The sequence below is a fragment of the Malus sylvestris genome, chromosome 11, assembly GCF_916048215.2.
Source record: "Malus sylvestris chromosome 11, drMalSylv7.2, whole genome shotgun sequence".
In the NCBI taxonomy this organism is placed as follows: domain Eukaryota; kingdom Viridiplantae; phylum Streptophyta; class Magnoliopsida; order Rosales; family Rosaceae; genus Malus; species Malus sylvestris.
This window is the reverse complement of record NC_062270.1, coordinates 16,312,080-16,334,895: the sequence shown is the minus strand read 5'-3', so window position 1 is coordinate 16,334,895 and position 22,816 is coordinate 16,312,080. Positions and strand designations below refer to the sequence as shown.

Here is a 22,816-nt window from a genome sequence, read left to right as displayed (position 1 = left end):
TAAAACACACAAACTAAGTTAAATTAACTCAAAACAAGAACTATAGTGTAATTTGGACGAAAATTGAACTTAACTTGACTCAAGACAATGTTTATGGACTAATTCTAACTTATATTGACTCAAAACACTCAAGAGAACCTAGTTTGGACAGATTCTGACCTAAAAACACTAAATAGAAAAAGGGGTTTGTTTTTGACGAATTTAAGACTAGAACTAAACAAATTTAAAGACTCCAAAATTGATGATTTAAAAGGGTGAATGGCTAGCTGGATGGTCATTCTCCACACATGGCACACATGCATACAAATCGATTTCCAGTTATTCTTTCGATAAACCATGAATGACAATGCCCCAAATTAATCATGAGAAGCACAAATTAACTTTCAGATTTTCCTAAATTCATTGAATTGAACTCAGTGTCGCAACCAAATTATTCTTGTCAAGTTCCCTACACGAACAGCATAATAGAGATGCATATCAAAGATCATTAAGTTCTATGAAAATCATAAGCATTGACAAGGCATTCGTAACTATGAACTGCATGATACTCCTGCCAAGAATTCACTTAACACAATCATGACTAGTAACTTTTACTACTTGTGAATATAAGTTCATAACGATTAGGTGAAATTCCCTTATATTTTAGCATCAAATTCATGCATGTAAACTAAGTATGCATCCTTAATCAACACACAAGAACAAGTTATCAATCAAACAGATAAGTGAATTGCATTCATGATTCATGAAATCATAACAGGATATAATCAATTCATATCACACATATGTTCATGGCTTCGAATTCACCTCTAACTAAACTGAATTTAGTTCCACATGGTTGCAATTAAACAAAAACAATTTAATTTAAACATTGAACTAAAACTAAGGATAGAATACACCTAGGAATGTTCCAGCAATCCAAAGCCTTGAATGGCAGGCACAGCTCCAAGGGTCTCCTCTCATTCCTTCCTTGCAAAGTTGCGACACAATTGTATTTTTCTGATGTTTTGGCTCTTGTACGTGTGGTGCACGATATTGTGGTGATAAATATGTATTTATAGGCCTCGGGTTTGCACAATTTCTGAAGGGAAAAGGATTGCACAATCCTAGGATGAAAAGGACTAGGGAATTTGGCACAAAGCTTCTAGAAAAGAAGGGATTAAATTCGTCAGATTTCTAAGGGAGAAAGAGATCAGGTTATTTGCATTGTTTCAGGGCTTCTACAATCAAATATTAGGTATTCTAATGTGATAATGAGTCTCCTTTTCAGCTAGAATTAAGGTAGGATATGATTAGGATAGGATAAGATAAGATAAGGTTAGTTTGGATAAGATAAGGTTGGATAATGTTTTGGATAATGTCCCTTCCTTTTAGCTGATTCTTTATCTTCTTTGTCTTGACTTTATTTTCTTCATCTCCTTAGCATATTCCTAGCCTTTTGAACTTCAAAAACGTCCATCCACCTTGCTCCATGCATGTGCTATCCATTCTTGGCCCAAAACTACTCCAAAATGCTCCAAATTGCACTTTCTTGCCAACTTTGTCATTTGAACCTGAAAACACACGAAAATAGCTTAAAACACTCTAATAAGTAGAAACTAGCTATGTAAATGCAAGAAAAAAGCTAACTAAGTTGCATAAATACACTCCTATCAAATTCCCCCACACTTAGCTTTTGCTAGTCCTCGAGCAAAACAAAACAAACAAAACATAACCTAGACCTTCCAATGTTTGCCTCAGGGATTTCCAATGAAACATGACACATTAAAAATCACTACTCACATAGATTTTAGCTATCCTTATCCTCGAGCCCATACTTAATCGTAGTCACCACTCACTAGCTCGCATTTAATAAATAAAAAAAATGTTTTGAATGTAGTAACATGCCTTAGAGAATTCCCTCAATTCCTCACCGGATATACTCTCTATTTTCAAACAGATTTTCTGACTACACTCCCTATACTAGGTATATGTGAGAAGATTGATATAAACATATAGACTAGCACTCACATATGTTATAATCAAAGTAGGCCCTTTCTGGAATTATCAATATAACATGTATATGATCTCATGAACGAAATGCCACTACTTATAAGCAAGAACCAAAATTTCATATGCTCATACCAATTTCAAACTCCACATATTGAAACACATAACAACCAAGATACAGGCCAAAGGGTTGTAATTTGGCTAAAGTATCGGTTGACAAAGAATGGTAAGGATAAGCAAAGGTTCTTAAAGCAATAGTAAGCAAAAATAATGAAATCAACACTTAGAATTCACTTTTGAATGCAGCAACCAACTTTAAACACCCATGGGAGATTCACAAAACACTTAGGGCTAGATTCAAACTTTTGGACCCTTTCTTCGACAACCAATACTTGTGAGTTCATTCTCACTTATTTCTCAATTCTTTTTCTTTCTTTCTGGGTCCTTCCTTTCCGGGTCCTCCCCCACACTTGTTTTTATGCAATAATGTCACTCAAAAGGAATTCCCTCTAAGTCACACTCCACTATACTAGGCTAGGTAGGGATAATGTGGCTAACAAAGAAAATAGGCTAAATAAGGATCAAAGGGGTTAAACCTAAAAACCATATGCAAGGGATTAAGGCTTTTTGGCTCTGGTGGGAACTACTAAACAACTTCATCTTGTTATATGTTATGCACTCAATTTTAAGCTTTGAATGAAACGGGCATGAGTTCTAGTATTTGGAACTATAATGATGAAAACGCATTCTAAGTAGCAACCAAGCAAAGAAATAATGTGATCATGCAATGACTTTAGAAAACAAGAAATCACATATTAATAACTATCCATTCTTGGCCCAAAACTGTTCCATATTGCACTTTCTTGCCAACTTTGTCATTTGAACTTGAAAATACACAAAAATAGCTTAAAACACTCTAAGAAGTAGAAACTAGCTATGTAAATGCAAGAAAACAAGCTAACGAAGTCGCATAAATATGCTTCTATCAGTAGGCATCGATGGTGTGGACCTTTTGTATTACGTAAGGTCCATCCCACTTTGATGTGAACTTTCTTTTTGTCTTGTGAGTTATGATGATAGGACTTCGTAATGCCAAGACAAGATCTCCAGTTTGGAAAGACCTTGGGCGGACCTTCTTATTGAATGCCTTGGATAGCCGTTCTTAGTAGCATTCCAAGTGTTGTTGAGCTTCGAGCCTTCTTCCGTCGAGTGCTTCCAACTCTTGAAGTCATAGCTTTGCATTTTCCTCTTTAGTCAAGCCTTCTTGTATTGCTATCCTTAGTGAGGGGATTTGACTTTCAAGTGGCAGAACAGTTTCCACGCCATATACTAGAGAATAAGGCGTAGCTTGGGTAAGAGTCTTATGCGTCGTCCTATATACCCAAAGTTCTTCACTTATTCTTTCGTGCCAGTCTCTTTTTGTTCGGCTGATTACCTTCTTCAAGAGGTTGCATAGCATTTTGTTGAATGTTTCCACAAGACCGTTAGCTAGAGCATGGTACATGGCAGACTTGTGCTGCTTGAACTTGTACTTCTCGCAGAGTTCGTCCATGAGTCGATTGGAGAAATGATTTCTATTGTCAATGATGATGTAGTGAGGCACACCATATCGAGGGATGATATGCTCTTTGATGAAAAGGACAACAGTTTCCTTTTGACTTCCCTTAGGGGTATGACTTCAGCCCACTTGGAGAAGTAGTCCATTGTAACTTGGATGTAGGCTTATCCTACATATGATTTTAGTGTGATTGGTCCCACGACGTCCAATCTCCATGCATCAAACGACCATGCAGCAACTATAAGGTGTAATGGTTCAGGCAGTTAATGTATGAAGTTGGCGTGGAATTGACAAGCTTGGCACTTTGTGGCGCATTCCAGGCAATCCTTCATCATGCTTGGCCAGTAGTAGCCCATTCTTTTGAGCTGGAAGTGTAGCTTTGATCCAGACTGATGCGCTCCACATACGCCTAAGTGTGCTTCTTCCATGGCTTGATTGGCTTCTTCTTCACCAAAACATCTTAGAAGTACTCCTTGAAAAGAGCATTGGTAGAGTGTTTCTTTGTAGTAGAGGAAGCGAGGTGCTCGTCGACGTATTTTAGAGCTGTGTTTAGGATCGTCTGGAAGTTTTCCATGATTCAAGTAGTCGATCAGTGGCTATCACCACTCTTCAGTGTCGACTGAAAGTATTGAGATGATGTTTGTATCATCCAGTAGTATTTCAGTGAAGAGCGGGATCACCCATCTTTGGCAAACTGGCACGTCCGCAGCTTCGGCTTCTCTTAGTGCCATACTTGAGGCTAAGTTAACGAGAGTGTCTGCCATTTGATTTTCTTTTCTAGCATATGTTCTAGCGTCACAGCCTCGATCTTTTGTAGCAGTTGAGTTGCTAGCTGGAAGTATGGGACAAGATCATCTTTCCTCACTTCATATTCAATCAAGAGTTAATTGATTATAAGCTTGGAGTCGCTATACAGTTCTAGCATTGTGATTTCCATGTTGACTGCCATTTTGAGTCCAATAATCAGTTGGTACTTAGTGACATTGTTGGAGCATAGCTCGCTTAGTCGGAAATAATAGGGTAGTACTTTTCTTTATGGCAACATGGACATTACTCCTGCCCCTTCTCCGTCTGCTCGTGTAGATCCATCAAAGAACGTTGTCCATGTCGGGAAGATGTCAACGTAGAACACCTTATCGTCAGCCAAGTCGTTTGAGATTTTCCAATCGGTTGAGATTGGATGATCGGCAAGGATGTCTGCTAGCGCTTGTCCCTTGATGACTTTAGCCGAGATGTAGATGATCTATTGTTGGTTAAGAAGCAATGCCCATTTAGCTAGTCGCCCTGTCAGAACCAGCTTGGACATAATGTACTTGACCAGGTCGGCTTTAGCAACCAAGTGGATAATGTAAGCATGCATGTAGTGTCTAAGCTTTGGGACGGCAAAGACTAAGGTAAGGCATATCTTCATTTTTCATGAGTCGACTAAAGGGTTGACAGTGTCCAGCAAGGTTAGAGCTGTAGCACCTAATGAAGGACAGTCGTCCTTGTAGACTTTTTAGCTCGTGTAGATTCCTTGGCTCATGTATGCTTTGAATGGCCTTAATCTTCGATTGGTCCATTTCAATGCCACAGAGCTTAACAATGAAGCAAAACAATTTAGGACTTTTATAGCATAGGTCAACAAATAATTTAACCCTTTCCGATCCAAATTACATGTGATAACCCGCGTATGAAGCCCTATGTGTCCCTTTGTATACCAATGGGTGAAGGGCTTAGATCTTAATCAACTGATCTCCATGCATGCATACGTGTGTGTATCTTTTTTTTGTCGAAATATGTGTGTATATCCATCCGTATCAGTTTCCTTTTTTTAAGAAAGAAAGAAATCGTCAAAGCCTTGCATACAGTAAGTTGTTGCGCAATCGCTCATATTTTTCCCAGAAACACAAAGGGATTGATCGGTAGGTAAGACCGACGGACCATTAACAAAATCAGAAATACGTGTTCATGATCGGAAGGAAGGTTCCAGCCGAGTGAAGAAGAAGAAGAAGAAGAAATAAGATATAAACTGAAGGATTTTTGTTAATGGCACACGAAATCCAATAGTCTCCTAGATGCAACAGTGGCAAATGAAAACGTACGGCTAGTACAACCACATTTTTGTTTATATATTTATATATATGGTCAACACGTTTTGACATCAAGACATTCAGCAATTACATTACTGCTTTCTAAACATTATTTTTATTTTATTTGTTATTTTTTAAATTTTGTAGAGACAGATTAGGCGAGATTAACTCTTCGTCAACAGTCGTGTGCGAGGTACCAACCCTCTCCCAAAGAAAAAAAGACCGTTACACCTAGAAACCCCTGCCCGTCTCCTCTCTACTAGATTTGCTTTCTAAACATTAGACGAACTTCTAGTTTTTGCATGAAGCGAGTGAAAATGCAGGGCCTTATTCAAAATGAAAAAGGGCCAAGGATCTAGAATTCAAAGTAGCAGTTTTGGAATTTAAATTAGGCAGCTACTTTGAGTTTTGAAATTACGTAGCATTATAGTATAGTGGGATTCCTCTTTAATCGTAGATGAGATGTTTTGGATTTGAATCTTGGAAATAACGAGTTGACAACCAATTTATTCTCTACCAAGTTAGTGTTTTGTATATATATAAAAGTGGAAGATTAGACCAATTAAACCAGTGTGTCAGTTTTGTGTGAAATAAAAATTAAAGCCGCTTGAAATATCATAATTTTATAAAAATTAAATTGGTGTTTCAGTTCTCTACCACATTGGTGGAGATGAGTGTTGCCTTTGCACCATGGCGTGTGTTCGAACCCCGTCAGCTCTCTAATCTAACATTGAATCTAACAAATCTATTTCTTGACAAAAAAAAAAAACTAAAAAACTAATTTCCTTCTATTGCAGTCCTATTAGATTAGGAATGTGATTGTATAAATCCTAATATATCTAGGATATCCTTATGGGATTCTACCATATCTCTTAGACTAGATATTATCCTATTAGAGTTGTAATCCTTTTATGATTAATTTATTATTTTATTGAATTAATCTACATGCTACTGATTCAATTTTTTTGTTGTTGAACTTGATTCAACGCATTGGAGATGCAATTCCTACTTTCCGAGAAGGATCTTCTACAAATTCAAAAGCTCAATTGTTTTCTGCCAATCAGGTTCTTTTAAAATAAAGTAAGATATTTGAAACGACCATGAAACATGAAAACATTCCCCATGATGCATGAACCCCTTACATTTACATTTACCTTCCGATATATATATTGTATATGTTTTATATATTTGTCAATATATATATGTTTCATGCATTACGTAATTTTTGCTATGTGAAATTTGTGAGTCAAAACATCGAAATAAATTAGAAGCAATTAGGGCTTTTCAAACCTTAGTGTCGAAAGAAATAAAAAATTGGGATTTTTTTTTTGTGACATGAGTCGCGACCCTATGCCTAGCCAAGACACGTTGGCTAGCCTAAAGCCCAGTCATGTTGAGCAACCACTAAGAGCAAGTCCACCCCGAAGGACTTTGCACCAGCACCCAACACATTTATCCACTCAAGTGAACAGTAATAGACTGGAGTGAACAGTAATAGGCTAAGGCATCTCCACCCCTAAAAAAATGCGCTGGCACCCAGCGCATTTATTTGGTGTGTTTTTTTTTTAAGTTTATTTCGGATAAGATTTTTAACCAATTTCAGATAAAATTTCAAAAAACTTTAAAAAAAATACACACTAAAATAAAATTACATACTCATCAAATAAACTATAAAAAAAAACACACTAAAATGAAATTACATAAACTCATCAAATACACTTTATTCTTCAACCACAAGCTTTTTGGTATTTTTTTTTCACACAAAAAGTATATGAAAGCTTTGGTAGAAAGTGTAGAAAATATTGAAATGTGGTGTAAGGTGGAAGATGAGAGTTAGGTATTTATAGAAAAAATAAATAATTTTTTTTTAAATTTTCTATATTTTTTAATATTTTTTCTGTATTTTTTAATAAATTTTAATTTAGTTAATTAACGTGGACCGTTGATCTGTGATCGGACGGTCTGTTTTAAAAGTAAAATTTAAATTTTTTTAACCGTTGTAAATCCAACGGTCTAGAAAAACTAGTCGTTGGAAATCCAACGGATATAAGCATGCCACGTCGCTGATCGGATCCAGAGCACAAGTGGGCTGACAGCCCTGTTGGCTACTTGCGCCCAGGCGCGCTTGTCGTGCACGCACCAGGCCAACAGCCCGGCTTCTTGCTTAGTCTCTTTTGGGTTGGTCCAGAGCCCAGCTCGGGCTGGGTACCAGTCAAGTTGAGGGGGTGGACTTGGTTGACAGGGTGCTGGCCTTGTTTTTGTGCTGGGTCCTGGGCAAAGTCCACTCCGGTGGACTTGCTCTAAGACGACGTCGTTTGACTTTCGGACCAAAGCAACAGCCTTTTTGGTTTGTTGCATGAGAGAATGACCAGGCTTTAGGCCTGGGTAGGTTTTGTAGTTAAGCCTGTAGCCCCAGCCTACCTCCAACATGGCCTGCAGTCGCATGCTAGGTTCTGTCCTCGCGCCCCTAACCCAACTAGCAAGTTTGATGCTTACTGGGCTTGCCCTTGCGCCTCAACCCACCTGTGGCAGCTCCTTTTGTTGTTGGGCTCGCCATGTCATGGCCCAAAACCGAAGCCAACCTTTGGTTGGGCTTCGTTGCGCCCTAACCTAAGCCAGCGTAAGCTAGGCTTGCTTCCCTACGCTTGTTTTTGGCCCAATTCCAACAGCCTTGAGCTGATGGGCTTATCCCAACTCACAAATATGTGAGAATATTTTGTAGATGACACCCCCCAAGTAGGGTTTTAAAAATCCCTCTGACATGTCTTTATAATGCTCATGGAGGACTTTCTAATTGCCTGTATGTTATATTTTGTTGTTCATTCCTTCATAGTTTGACTTTAATCCCTTAGAACTTGGAAAACCCTCATCCAAACATAGCACATATATTTTCTATGATGTAAATAATAAATTGAAGAGAAAGGGTAGTATATGGCTCTCTTAATTGCGGTCAGATTTTCAATAACATAATCAAATGCGAGCTGGTTGAGGTTTATTTTCTTGGGACTACGATGATGGAACTCGTGCGGTGACAAGTGGGGTTGAGGTGGATCAAGAGATGCGTTCGTCGAGTTGCTTGCTTGTGTGGCTAAGGTTGTCATTTGGGTCAAGAACAAGGCAGATGAGTGGTTGTATTTTAATTTAAAAAATATTTTGGAGAAATTAGGTTCTCATCCCTCTTTTTTCAACTCCATTGATTGAAGCCTTATTCATATTCAATTTTTAATCAAGGTCCCTAGGTTTTAATAAACATCATTAATTATTTCAATAATAAAATATTTTACATATCAAGATAATTAAATTTTATTTAAATTAATTTAGTGTTAGAAACATTACATTTCATATATTTATATTTATGACTAAATTTTGTATCATATATTTTTATTTTTAGTTTGTACCCATTTTAATTTGCAACCCTCAATTTTCTATTCAATTTTAGTTTGTACCCATACATTAATTTCTTTTTATGTCCATATTTTTCAAAATTTTATTTGTACTCATATTTTTTTTAACCTTTTTTTGTACCCATAATTTATTAATAATGTACCCATTTGTCTTTAAAAATGTACCACTTTGTTATATGTAAAATGTAACCATTTTTTTTTGTAAGTACCATCTCTTTTGTGTAAAATGTACCCATTATTATTTTTTTATATGAAATGTACCCATTATATAAAACGTATCACCTTTATTTTGTATAAAATGTACCAACTTTTTGTATGTAAAATGTCATTAATACATGTAATGACAAATCATGGGTTTTATTTAAGTATAATTTTTTTTAATATTTTCAACAAATTATGGATTTTATTTAAAATCTCATTAATATAAATAACTATAAATATCAAATTTTAATTTAGAAATTATAATAACCTACATAGAAATGCATTATTGCATTAATTCAAGGACTTCAATAAAAAATCGAAAACCAACAAGATTTCAATCCAAGAACGTTGATAAATAGGGACCGCATTCAAAGTCACCCAAATATTTTTCTATAGAAGGGTATCATAACTTTATGAATTTTTTAACAAAGTTGGATTAAACATAAGGATTAAATTGACTAAATTGAAAACAAGAGGGGACTAATTGACCAAATGACTATAACATCTGAACCATTTTGACATTTAATCCTTATGTTTTTAGGATGTGAATGGAGTTTAATTCAGTTGTATTGTTTTCGTATTTTTTAAAAGTTATGTGGGGAATTTTGAGTGGAATGTGACATGGTCAACATTATGTATCGAATTCACACAATAATTTTTCATAAGGAGAAGAGATGAGCTCTTAAAGGCTCTTAGTTTTAATTACTATTTCCTAAATAAATTTTGGGTGCTTTAGATTTTGGCCCTTACAATTCATGATTCCTAGATAAAAACCCATCTACATATAAACATCCAATAAAAGACCAAATTAAAATATGCAGTCACATCGGAACATTATTGACCTACTGATACAATTTATTTACACCCATACCACTTTCCCAAATCCCTAAATTTATTCCAAATTAAAGCTGTAGAAAAAGTGAAATAAAATATATGAACTATTGTATTGCATTAATTGTATCCATATCATACCAAAAATTTACCTTTTTGTGATATATATATTTTGCATTAATTTGTTCCAATTATCAAAAAAACATTATACTAAATCCTTGTTATATATTTTGAATCAAATAACACTTCTCTAATTTGTAGGTAAATTATTTTTCATGTATTGTTACATATATTAGGCATGTTTTACTGTTATATAAATATAGGTATGACACAATATTTTTCAATATAATTCATCAAATGACATTTCTTCTTGTTATGGGTAAATTATTCTCCATGTATTAGTGAAAAAAAAGATATTATATTACACACGGGGTATAATTTTTTGTAGTTATATTATTGGAAATTAATTTGTAGGTAGGTAAATTAATTTGTTCTAATTATATAAAAAATATATATACTACACCTAGATTTGAATCAAATAACATTTTTGTATACATGGTAGGTAAATTATTTTTCATGTATTATTACATATATTAGACTATTAGGGACAATTTTTGTGACAGCCCGTCCCGAAAAATAATCTATTTTGTCTTTGATTGCGTGGAATGACGATTTTGCCCTCGAGCGTTGGGTTGTGATTGGTGTTAGTGGGCTAAGGAATTGGACCAATTAATCTCCTTCCTAACTATTTGGACCCAATTAGGACTTAAGGCTTTAAATGGGTGCCCAATCTACACACACACACACACCCACATGTGCAACCCCTTTCTCTCTCTCTCTCTCTCGATCTTTCCCTCATTCGTACAATCCGTACGGACATCTCTACATCTAGCCTCATCTTGCACAGATCGACATAATGGAGGCCATTTTCAAGTCCCTTGCAAACTTAGGAGTAGAGCCATACCCTTAGTTTGGAGGTTGGACCTCGAAAACCCTAGAAACTAGTGAGCTCCAGCGAAGTGCCTTGCAGCTCCGACGTGATCACGAAGATTTTAACCAGTTTCGGGACCTGAAAAGGTATTTTTCTAACTTCTCTTGTACCTGGGAACCATTTTGGAGTAATTTTAACGTTAGAACACTCGGGTTTATCGAGTTGCAGGTTTAGCCGATTTTCACGGAATTTTTCCAATGAGTTTCCATTGATTTTAGGACCTTTGAAAGGTACGATCATGTTTTACTTGTTGAGGGCTTCATTTTGGTATAAAATTTGTGAAATTTGGTGTAGAAATGAGTGAGATATTGAAGTTTGAAAATTATCCAGAAATCCAGCAGAAATCAAGTTGCAGACTGTGGCGATGGCGAGGCTCCCCGGAGAAGGTGACAGAATATTCCGTCAAAATTAACGGAATATTCCTGACACTGGTTTGTGCGTGGGGACGCGTTTAGCCGTGCCATTGCCGGCAAGTGAGGGCGCGTGGGGACCTAGAATATTTTTTATAAAATATGGGGATGTTCGTGGCATTGAGTAGGTCATGATGGTATATTCAAATACCCCAATTGAGCAACGTATGAGAAGTTATTACCTAGTTTTGGTTATGTGCTTAAAATAATGTTTAAATAGTTGTTTCGCATATAGGTAAGACATATCCAGAGGAAGAGCGCAGTCAAGCGAGACTCGGGGGCTACGACCCTTCCACATATCAAGAACACATCCTAGCCTTCATGTGATTGTTCACCTCCTGCACCACACACTCACCTTGGATCTAAGGCAGGTGCCAGCCTGTCGTACAAACCACATTATGTGGTTCCGACTTATAGGTGACTTGCGATACTTCGCACAGCCTTCATGTGATCGTAGCACTTGAGTGTATTTATTTACACCTAGCATGTCGTACATACCACTTTAGGTGGTTTCGACTTGTGTGTAGAGAACTAGCAGATAAGTGGTAGACCCAGCCGTACAGGTCACTTTAGGTGACTCCGGCTAGCGAACTAATTCATATTGGTTTATTTCACCTGTCTTACTTATTTCTTACGTAGATTTAACATGGTATATTTGTGGAATTGTTATTTCGAATATGGTTTTGAGACATAAACATGCATGCTATTTTTTGGGAACTATATAGGCTTTACGGCGAGGGGTTATTACTTTTAATAATGAACGGTTTTTGAAAAGCTTTGTTTTTGCCCACTCACACTTTCTGTTTTACGCCCCTCCAGGTTTTAGGTAGGAATGCATGTTGGTGGCTTGGGAGGATTTCACGGCGGTTCTGACAGATTATCACTAATGTAGGACAACCTTTGGTATTATATAATTAGTATTCGTCCTGCTGGACTACATTTAGCATATTTAGCTACACTTAAACACCATGCTTGCACTTTTATTTCCTTAGTGTAAATTAGTTAGCTTGGTTTTTTATTTGCTCACATTTTTTTTATATACCCTTATCCGCACTGCGCACATGGCTACGTCACCCCCACATGACGGCCAACATGCCTTGATCTAGGTCGGGGTGTGTCAGTTTGGTATCAGAGCCTAGGTTTGGCAATCCTACATATCTGATGAATATTCTAATGATTTTGGTGTCTTCTGTCAGAACTATGCTGCCTCGTAAAGAGCCACGTTCGTCAGCTGAGCCTAATTTTCCTGATATTGCTCAGTTAGGGGAAGCTAAAGCTAATGCTATTCAATCTTCATTTCGTCCTTCTCAAAGGACTCCCCTAGAGACTGTGCATAATTTGAAGTTGAGTAATTTCATGGGTAATGAAGGACATGAGGGAGCAGGGAAATGGCTTAATCATCTTGAGAAGACTTTCCGTTTGATGCATAGACAGGAGAATCTTCTGAAGGATATGCGGGTTGAGACGACTACCTGGTTTTTAGGTGAGTAGCCTGCATCCTGGTGAAGACAGGAGTCTTATCAGTTATCACCAGAGGAAGCCGCTGATTGGGAAGTTTTTTAGCGGTTATTTCAGAAGAGATTCATTCTTCCAGAGTATATAGATCGCAAGAAGCAAGAATTTACGCACCTAAAACAAGGAAAGATGACAGCTAATGAGTACTATAGGAGGTTTACTAATTTATCTCGCTATTACCAGGAGGTTGTTGCTAATCCGGTTGAGATGCTTCGTCATTTTAGGTTGGGTACTCGAAAGAAGTGGTGTTCTATGGTGACCACGACTCCCTGTGCTACTTACCAGGAGTTTTATGAGATTTTGTTACGAATTGAGGATTCAGAGAACATGCACAGTGATAGTCAAGAGGAAGAAGGAGAAAAAGATAGTTACCAAAAGAGAGATAATAAAGATAAGAGTCAATCGTCTCAGGGACCTTGTAAGACTCAACACTTTAAGAGAAGTGATGCCAGTTCCAGTTCTTCTAGTAGGGGTATGAGTTCCACTAGGCAGAGGAAAGGTGGTAGATTTTCTAGAGGCCTTCGTTTTAAGAGGCAGAGAGACTCTGGTGATTCTGGTCGTCCGTTTTGTCCTAGATGTAATAGCCAATATTTTGGGGAGTGCAGGTAGGGTAGTAGAGGATGTTTTACCTATGGTTAATTGGGGCATCGGGCTATGCATTGTCCTTATAATCAGCATAAGCCTCAGCAGCCTTCTTTGCCACCACCATTGTCGATCCAGCAAGTTCTAGGACTTAATGCTTATGCCCAGACGGGTTGTGGAGGTTCTTATCATTACCAAGGTGATGTAACTCCTTATTCTGCAGGGCAGTATGTGTATCCACAGGATCCATATTATCAAAGTTGTTATCCTCAGTATCTTGGAGGTTATACGTCGTATCTTCCCAATTCAGCAGGTGGATCTCAATGGTATACTGGAGGATAGTCTCAGCACGTGGAGGTTGCTTCTAGCAGTGTAGGATCATCAAGGCAGCCTAGCCAGCCAAGTTAGGGGCGTAGTGTGCAGGGAAGAGGTAATCAAGCTAGCAAAGGTCGTGAAGGACGACATTAGGCTCAAGGATGTATTCATCACATGACGTTGCAGGATGCTCAGAATAATCCTAATTTGATCATGGGTATGTTGAATATTCTTGGTCATTTTGCTATAGTATTAATTGATTATGGTGCTACACATTCTGTTATTTCTCATACGTTCGCTCAGATGACACAACCTCATCCTACACCTCTTGGGCATGATTTAGAGTTTGTGATGCTTAGAGGGGAGAGATGTTATGTTAGTTGTGTATATCCAGGATGTCCCGTGTTAGTAGAGGATGTTGTTATGCCAGCTAACTTTATTCCATTATATATTGTTGATTTTGATGTGATTTTGGGCACAAATTGGTTACATTACAATCGTGCCAATATCGATTGATATGGGAAGTCAGTCGCTTTTCATCGTCCTGGATTACCTGAGGTTACATTTGTAGGCGAGTGTAGTGGGGGTGAGGCATGGTGCTATTTCTGCCATAAGGGCTAAAAGGTTGTTAATGAAAGGTTGTCAAGGATATTTGGCTTATGTGGTGTTGAATGATAATGTTCCTAACAGTGTGGAGGATGTACGAGTAGTCAGGCATTTTCCTGATGTATTCCCTGATGATTTGCCTGGATTACCGCTAGACCGACACGTGGAGTTCACCATTGATTTACTTCCAGGTACAGATGCTATATCTTTAACTCCTTATTGAATGGCTCCTGCCGAATTAGGAGAATTGAAAATCTAGTTACAGGAATTAGTTGATAAAGGTTTTATTCAGCCTAGTATTTCACCCTGGGGAGCTCCAGTTTGATTTGTACGGAAGAAAGACGGGACTTTGATGCTATGTATTGATTTTAGGCAATTGAATCGGGTAACAATTAAAAACCGTTATCCGTTGCCGCGTATAAATGATTTATTTGATCAGCTTCAGGGTGCCTGTGTGTTTTTTAAGATTGATTTGAGGTCTAGTTATTATCAATTGAACATCAGAAGTGAGGATGTCCCTAAGATAGCTTTTAGGACTCGTTATGGTCATTATGAGTTTCTTGTGATATCATTCGGGTTAACTAATGCACCAGCAGATTTTATGGATTTGATGAATCGAGTGTTCCAGCAATATTTAGACAGGTTTATCATTGTCTTTATTGACGATATTTTTGTGTACTCTAAGTCTAAATCAGGGCATGTTCGACATCTTACTTTGGTGTTAAAGAAATTGAGGGAACACCAATTGTATGCTAAGTTTCACAAATGCTAATTTTGGCTTGATCAAGTGGCATTTTTAGGATGTGTTATATCAGCTCAAGGTATTCTGGTGGATCCTCAGGAGGTAGTAGCTCTTGAGAATTAGGAGCAACCACGAACTGTCACTGAGGTATAGATTTTCTTGGCCTAGCTAGTTATTATAGACGGTTTTTTAAAGATTTTTCAGTTATTGCATTACCACTGACGAGATTGACCAGGAAGAATGTTAAGTTTTAGTGGGATGATAATTATGAGCAGAGTTTCCAGCAGTTGAAGTATTGTCTCACTCATGCACCTGTTTTGGCACTTCCAGATGATAGTGGTAATTTTGAGATATACAATGATGCTTCCTTAAATGGTCTAGGTTGTGTGTTAATGTAGCATGGTAGGGTGATTGCTTATGCTTCGTAACAGTTGAAGCCTCATGAAATGAATTATCCTACTCATGATCTTGAATTAGCAGCCATCATTTTTGCTTTAAAGATTTGGAGACATTATCTTTATGGTGAAAAATGTAAGATTTTTACGGATGACAAAAGTCTTCAATATCTTTTCACTTAGAAGGATCTTAATCTTTGACAACGAAGATGGATTGAATTGCTTAGTGACTATGATTGCACGATTGAGTATCACCATGGTCGTGCAAATGTGGTAGCAGATACACTTAGTAAGAAGTCTCAAGGTAGAATTAATGCTTTATATGCTAGTCGTATTCCTCTTCTTGCAGACCTGAGATCCACTGGAGTGAAGTTAGGGGTGGAAGAACGAGAGGAAGCTTTACTTGCTAATTTTCAGGTCAGACCAATTTTAATTGATCGAGTGCTACAGGCTCAGATGAATGATGAGGAAACTGAAGAGATAATTCAAGCAAGAAACGAGGGGAAAAAGAAAGATCTAAGGATTAGAGAATCCGATGGCATGCTTATGCAGGAGGGAAGAATGTATGTGCCGAATAATGCAGAATTGAAGAAAGAAATTCTTGATGAAGCTCATGTATCAGCTTATGCAATGCGTCTTGAGGGTACTAAAATGTATCATACCATTCGACCATTTTATTATTGGCCGGGTATGAAGAGAGAAATTGTCGAGTATGTGAGTAGGTGTGCCATTTGTCAGCAGGTCAAAGTTGAAAGGAAAAAACCATTTGAATTGATGCAACCACTTCCCGTTCCACAGTGGAAATGGGAAAATATTACCATGGATTTCGTGTATAAACTTCCTCGTACACGAAATGGTTATAATGGCATTTGGGTGATAGTTGATCGGCTTACTAAATCTGCACAGTTTATTCCAATGAGGGAGAAATATTCTTTAAACCGATTAGCTGAATTATTCATATAAAAGATTGTTAAGTATCATGGGGTTCCAGTTAGTATTATCTCGGATCGGGATCCTAGGTTCACTTCTAAGTTCTAGATGGCGTTTCAGAAGGCTCCGGGTTCGAGATTACTCTATAGTATGGAATATCATCCCCATATAGATGGACAATCTGAGAGGACTATTCAGACGTTGGAGGACATGCTAAGATCTTCGGTATTGCAGTTTGGCGATGCTTGGCATAATCGTTTAGATTTGATGGAGTTCGCCTACAACAACAACTATCGTTCGAGTATTGGTATGGCACCTTTCGAGGCACTTTATGGAAAGTCTTGTCGTACGCCATTATGTTGGTCAGAGGTTGGTGAAAGAATTTTAGTGGGTCCTAAGATTGTAAATGAGACTATTTAGAATATTCAGGTAATTAAATATAACCTGAAAACGGCTCAGGATCAACAAAAGAGTCTAGCAGACAAACATGCCACTTACTGAGTGTATAAAGTTGGTGATTGGGTATTTTTGAAGTTATCACCATGGAGAGGTGTGGTACGGTTTGGAAAGAAGGGTAAGCTAAGTCCTAGGTACATCGGACTGTATCAGATCACCGAGCGAGTCGGTGAAGTTGCTAACAAGCTTGAGTTGCCTTCTGAGTTATCTAAAGTGCACGACGTTTTTTATGTTTCCCTGGCTTCGTCATTATGTTTCAGATCCATCACATGTGATACCTCATCAACCATTGGAAATTAATCCAGGTTTGACTTATAATGAGAAGCCAGTGACGATTTTGGATTGTAAAGATAAGGTTATGAGGAATAAGATCGTGCGCTTAGTGAAAGTTTTGTGAAGGAATCACTTAGTGGAGGAAGCCACCTGGGAGACGGAGGATCGCATGAAGGAAATGTATCCACGCTTATTTTATGATTATTAGTGGTTTGTATTATTGTATGAAATTTCGGGGACGAAATTTTCTTAAGAGTGGTAGGTTGTGATAGCCCATCCCAAAAAATAATCTATTTTGTCTTCGATTGCGTGGAATGATGATTTTGCCCTTAAGCGTTAGGTTGTGATTGGTGTTAGTGGGCTAAGGAATTGGGCCAATTAATCTTCATCCTAACTATTTGGACCCAATTAGGACTTAAGGCTTTATATGGGTGCCCAATTCGGACACACACACACACACCCACACGTGCAACCCTTTTCTCTTTCTCCCTCTCGATCTTTCCCTCGTCCGTACAATCTGTACGGACATCTCCACATCTAGCCTCATCTTGCATAGATCGACATCATGGAAGCCATTTTCAAGTCCCTTGCAAACTTAGGAGCAGAGCTAGACCCTTAGTTCAGAGGTTGGACCTCGAAAACCCTAGAAACTCGTGAGCTCCGGCAAAGTGCCCTGTAGCTCCAACATGATCACAAAGATTTTAACCAGTTTAGGGACCTGAAAGGGTATTTTTCTAACTTCTCTTGTACATGGGAACCATTTTTAGAGTAATTTTCACGTTAGAACACTCAGGTTTATCGAGTTGCAGGTTTGGTCGATTTTTACGAAATTTTTTCAGTAAGTTTCCGTTGATTTTAGGACCTTTGAAAGGTCCGATCATGTTCTACTTGTTAAGGGCTTCATTTTGATATAAAATTTGTGAAATTTGGTGTAGAAATGAGTGAGATATTGAAGTTTGAAAATTATCCAGAAATTCGGCTGAAAATGAGTTATAGACAGTGGCGACGGCCAGGCTCGCCGGAGAAGGTGACGAAATATTTTGTCAAAATTAAAGTAATGTTCCTGACGGCGTAAGATAACGCCGTAAGCTTTTGTTAGTATTTAATGGAATATTCATGATGGCGTCAGGCTAGCTGACGGCACTGAACTGCGTGTGGGGACGCGTCTGGCCCTGTCATTGCCGGCGTGTGAGGGCGCGTGGGGACCTAGGAATTTTTTATAAAAATATGGGGATGTTTATGGGATTGAGTCAGTCACAATGGTATATTCAAATACCCCAATTGAGCAACGTATGAGAAGTTATTACCTAGTTTTGGTTATGTGCTTAAAATAATGTTTAAATAGTTGTTTCGCATATAGGTGAGACATATCCAGAGGAAAAGCGCAGTCAAGCGAGACTCGGGGGCTACGACCCTTCCACATATCAGTGAGTGGGCTTTTGGTTTTCAGTATATATATATATACACACACACACTTGGTATTTTTCCCAGAAACTTTAATTAAATGGTTTTATATGTTGAAATGCCATGGCAAATGCTCTCTATGTTTGATTATGCATTAGTATGGTTATATATATTGTTGCTTGGCGCTGTTGGCGCTCAGGTAAGCTTTAGGTGAGTATATTAATGGTAGTGATGGTAGTGAGTAATTGTGTTGAGATGCATTGAGAGATTGTTATCCTGAACCCCAGTGTTAGTGCTCTACCCGAAGACAGAGCCTAGCCTTCATGTGATCGTTTACCTCCCACACCACACACTCACCTTGAATCCAAGGTAGGTACCAACCTGTCGTACAGACCACATTAGGTGGTTTCGACTTACAGATGACTTGTGATACTTTGCACAGCCTTCACGTGATCGTAGCACTTGAGCGTATTTATTGACACCCAGCCTGCCGTACAGACCACTTTAGGTGATTCCGACTTGTGTGTAGAGAACTAGCAAATGAGTGGTAGACCCAGCCGTACAAGTCACTTTAGGTGACTTCGGCTGGCGCACTAATTCATATTGGTTTATTTCACCTGACTTACTTATTTCTTACTGAGATTTGACATGGTATATTTGTGGAATTGTTATTTCGAATATGGTTTTGAGATATAAACATGCATACTATTTTCTGGGAACTATACAGGCCTTACAGCGAAGGGTTATTACTTTTAATAATGAACGGTTTTTGAAAAGCTTTGTTTTTGTCCACTCACAGTTTCTGTTTTGTGCCCCGCTAGGTTTTAGGTAAGAGTGCTTGTTGGTGGCTTGCGAGGATTTAACGGCGGTTCTGACAGATTATCACTAATGTAGGATGACCTTTGGTATTATATAATTAGTATTCATTCTACTGGATTACACTTAGACTACTTATGCTCTGATTATGTGTAGCTACACCTAAACACCATGCTTGCACTTTTATTTCCTTAGTGTAAATTAGTTAGCTTGGTTTTTTATTTGCTCACATTTTTTTTATATATCCTTGTCACTTTAGCACTACACACATGACTACGTCACCCCCACGTGACGGCCAACGTGCCACGATCTAGGTTAGGGCGTGTCATTTTTTGGTAAAAATATCTAAAGTAATATGTATATGATTGTTTGTAGGTAAAAGATAAAATCAAAAGCATGATCCAATTCCTAAGTTTATGCAATATTTTGTTGTTGGTATACAATATTTTGCATCATTGGAAATGAACATTTCAAATAGTAGGTAGGTAAATTAATATGGTCTAATTATATAAACACACACACACACACACACATATTTACATATATATATAGACATTTTGAATCAAATAACATTTTTGTACATGGTAGGTAAATTATTTGTTTTTTATGTATTATTACATATATTAGGTTTTTGTTTTGGTTGTAAAAATATATATATGAACTCATAATGCTAGATACATAGAATTAAGCCAACAATTCTCATATTTGATATTAATATGCAATGAATTTTTTAACATTAATGTCTTATTTTTCTTTTTGCAAAATCATTAACTCTCTCTTTACAATCTGCAATGAATTAATTATGCACATCAAATATGCAATAGGGGTATTTTAGGCATCTAAAAATGTAAAATGTGTAAAGTAATATGTAATTAATGAATTCACTTAGGTGGATCCTAGTCAATGGGTTTTTTTTGAGTAAAAAACTTTTTGGGTTTTATATGGAAAAAATATTGAATTTGAAGGGTTAAAGCCATATTTTTAGTAAATTTTTTAATAAAAACTCTATTTCTATTGGTTCATAGTTTCTTTGACTCCCTAAATTAGATGGTATGGTTGGAGTAGAAATGTTTTAGGAAGCTACTAAAATTGATTGCTTTCTACTCATTTTTATTCAAATTTTAAAACATGATTGCTGCAGATGACTCTTTACCATACACTATTTGAATTCAAGCAGTTTGTATTTTATTTTTTTTAATAATTTGAAAACTTGGTTATATATGGGTCCCAACAGTTCCAAATGCAAGCCTGGCGAAACTTCACGCATCAACTATCTTCATGATTTTTTTCCACCTTGTGGTAATTCTGTTATTTCACCACACTTATTTTCACATTCCAAAGTCTTTGTTATTTTACATTCAACATATAAAGATTAGACTACACGCCACTTCAAGCATTCGTTAAACCGCGTTGTGTTTTCTGCATGGATGGCCTTGAACATCTGTTGTGTAATATTATATGGAATCTCAGACATATATAATGCACACATAATTATTACACTATTATAATTCATTCGATCTATTAATGCTATTAATTTTGCACATGTGCAAGCTTTTCTGTTCATTTTCTCAGATGGCTCGAAAGTCAATATATGTTACCGAAACGGAAATTTCAATATATCACAGATAAACATCAGAAGATAAGAACGGAGGGAAAATATTAACAGATATTCCCCATACAATTTAAACCTCCACATATATATTATCTTATTGTAACAAAGTCGGCCTCGTCAGAAATTTGTTTTCCTTTTCGAGGAATGTGTGTATGTTTTTCACGAAGACAAATGCTCCAAGCAATCACAGGTATGAATGCGATCAACCGTCAAAGATTTTTTTTTTTTTAAAACCCCCAGCGCTTCTCTGCTCATCAGACAACTCGATCGGCATTCGGGATATATATGAAAAAAATAAGGGGTTTAAATTAAACAAATAAATTGTGTTTACTTATGCAGTTAGGTTACTCTAATTTCTTGGTAGTTCTGTGGAAACCAAACTGCTAGATACGAACCGTATGTCTATAAATATTTCCAACATTTAATGCACAAGCCACAATTGTGTACATTTTTATACCTTCTGTGTACAAGTTTAATTAAGTTGATCATTAGCAACTATGTCTTCTGGTAAGAAATTCGATGCAGCAACAGTCATTTATCCTGGCACGAGACGCGGTTCATCCTCCCATTCTCAGAGTGGTGGAGGCCCGAATCCGCCAAATGTTCAGAGTACTATAGGAAAGGACAAGAAGAAATCTGGGAAAAACTAGCGAAAAATCATATATGCATGGCTGCTGTTGTGGGTTGTATAATACTCTTATCAAATTATTGATTAATTTGTTGGGCAACTATGGGGTACGTATACATAATACATTAGTAGATAAATGGGCACAGTTGCATATTTATATATATTTACAAACTTGAAAGATCTTTGCACCAGGTAATGGCTACAAAAATTACTTCAAGATAAATATAAGCACATTATTTCTTAAGTTCAGCTAGCATTATTTTATTGTGAAAATGGGTGAGTTTGGCTAAGAACAAATCCCACTAGGATGTAACAAAATAAATAAATTAATGTATTCTTTCATTTTGTTCCACATTTGGTTGTTTCTAAATTGATTATATTTAAAATCTAGTAATTCATGTGTATTCTCTTTGATAATGTTTATACCACATTTTAGTTTTGAGCCTCGACTATTCCACAAGGAAATATCAACTATGTAAAAGAAAGGGCAAATTATTTATCAACAATGCCAAAAATTTGGTGTAAACTTGCAAGTGCACAAGATAGTCATAGTACTATGCCTATGGTTGTGCTTGTAGTGGTCTTTTTTGTTTTTCCGGTGGCTAGTCTTCTTCACCATTTGTGGTAGTGGCGGTGGGTGACCTTTCTAGTACTTCTCTTAGGTCTTTGGTTGTGGCCAATCTTGGGCTTTTATTTGTGGGCCTCTATATCATTTGAGTTGATGTCCACTTGATCTAATATATTGTTTCGAGTACGAGCAAATCCTTTGTGACATCTCATTTGTACCCTTGTCAGCCTGTATATGCTTGTTTGGACTTTCAGGTTAAATCTCTAATTGACAAGAAAATTAAAAAAAAACATTATATGTAACAAATAATTTAACCATTTCCTCCAAATTACATGGGATAATCCGCGTACGAAGCCCTACGTGTCCCTCTTTATGCCAATGAATGAAGGGCTCAAATCTTAACTACAGGCTCTCCATGCATGCATATGTGTGTGTATTCATCCGTATCAGTTTCTTTTCTAAGAAAGAAAGAAAGAAATCGTCAAAGGCCTTTATTGCTGCACAATTTCTCATATTTTCTC

At 37.1% G+C, this 22,816-nt stretch overlaps 2 long non-coding RNA genes across 6 annotated transcripts in view; one reads left to right on the top strand and one right to left on the bottom strand.

The window, feature by feature from the left end:
- Positions 1-22,816, bottom strand: part of LOC126588289 (uncharacterized) — an 89,150-nt gene that overhangs the window by 56,878 nt on the left and 9,456 nt on the right. The gene's annotated exons all lie outside the window — the stretch shown is intronic.
- LOC126588291 (uncharacterized) overlaps positions 1-22,816 on the top strand; it is a 169,832-nt gene that overhangs the window by 144,777 nt on the left and 2,239 nt on the right. The gene's annotated exons all lie outside the window — the stretch shown is intronic.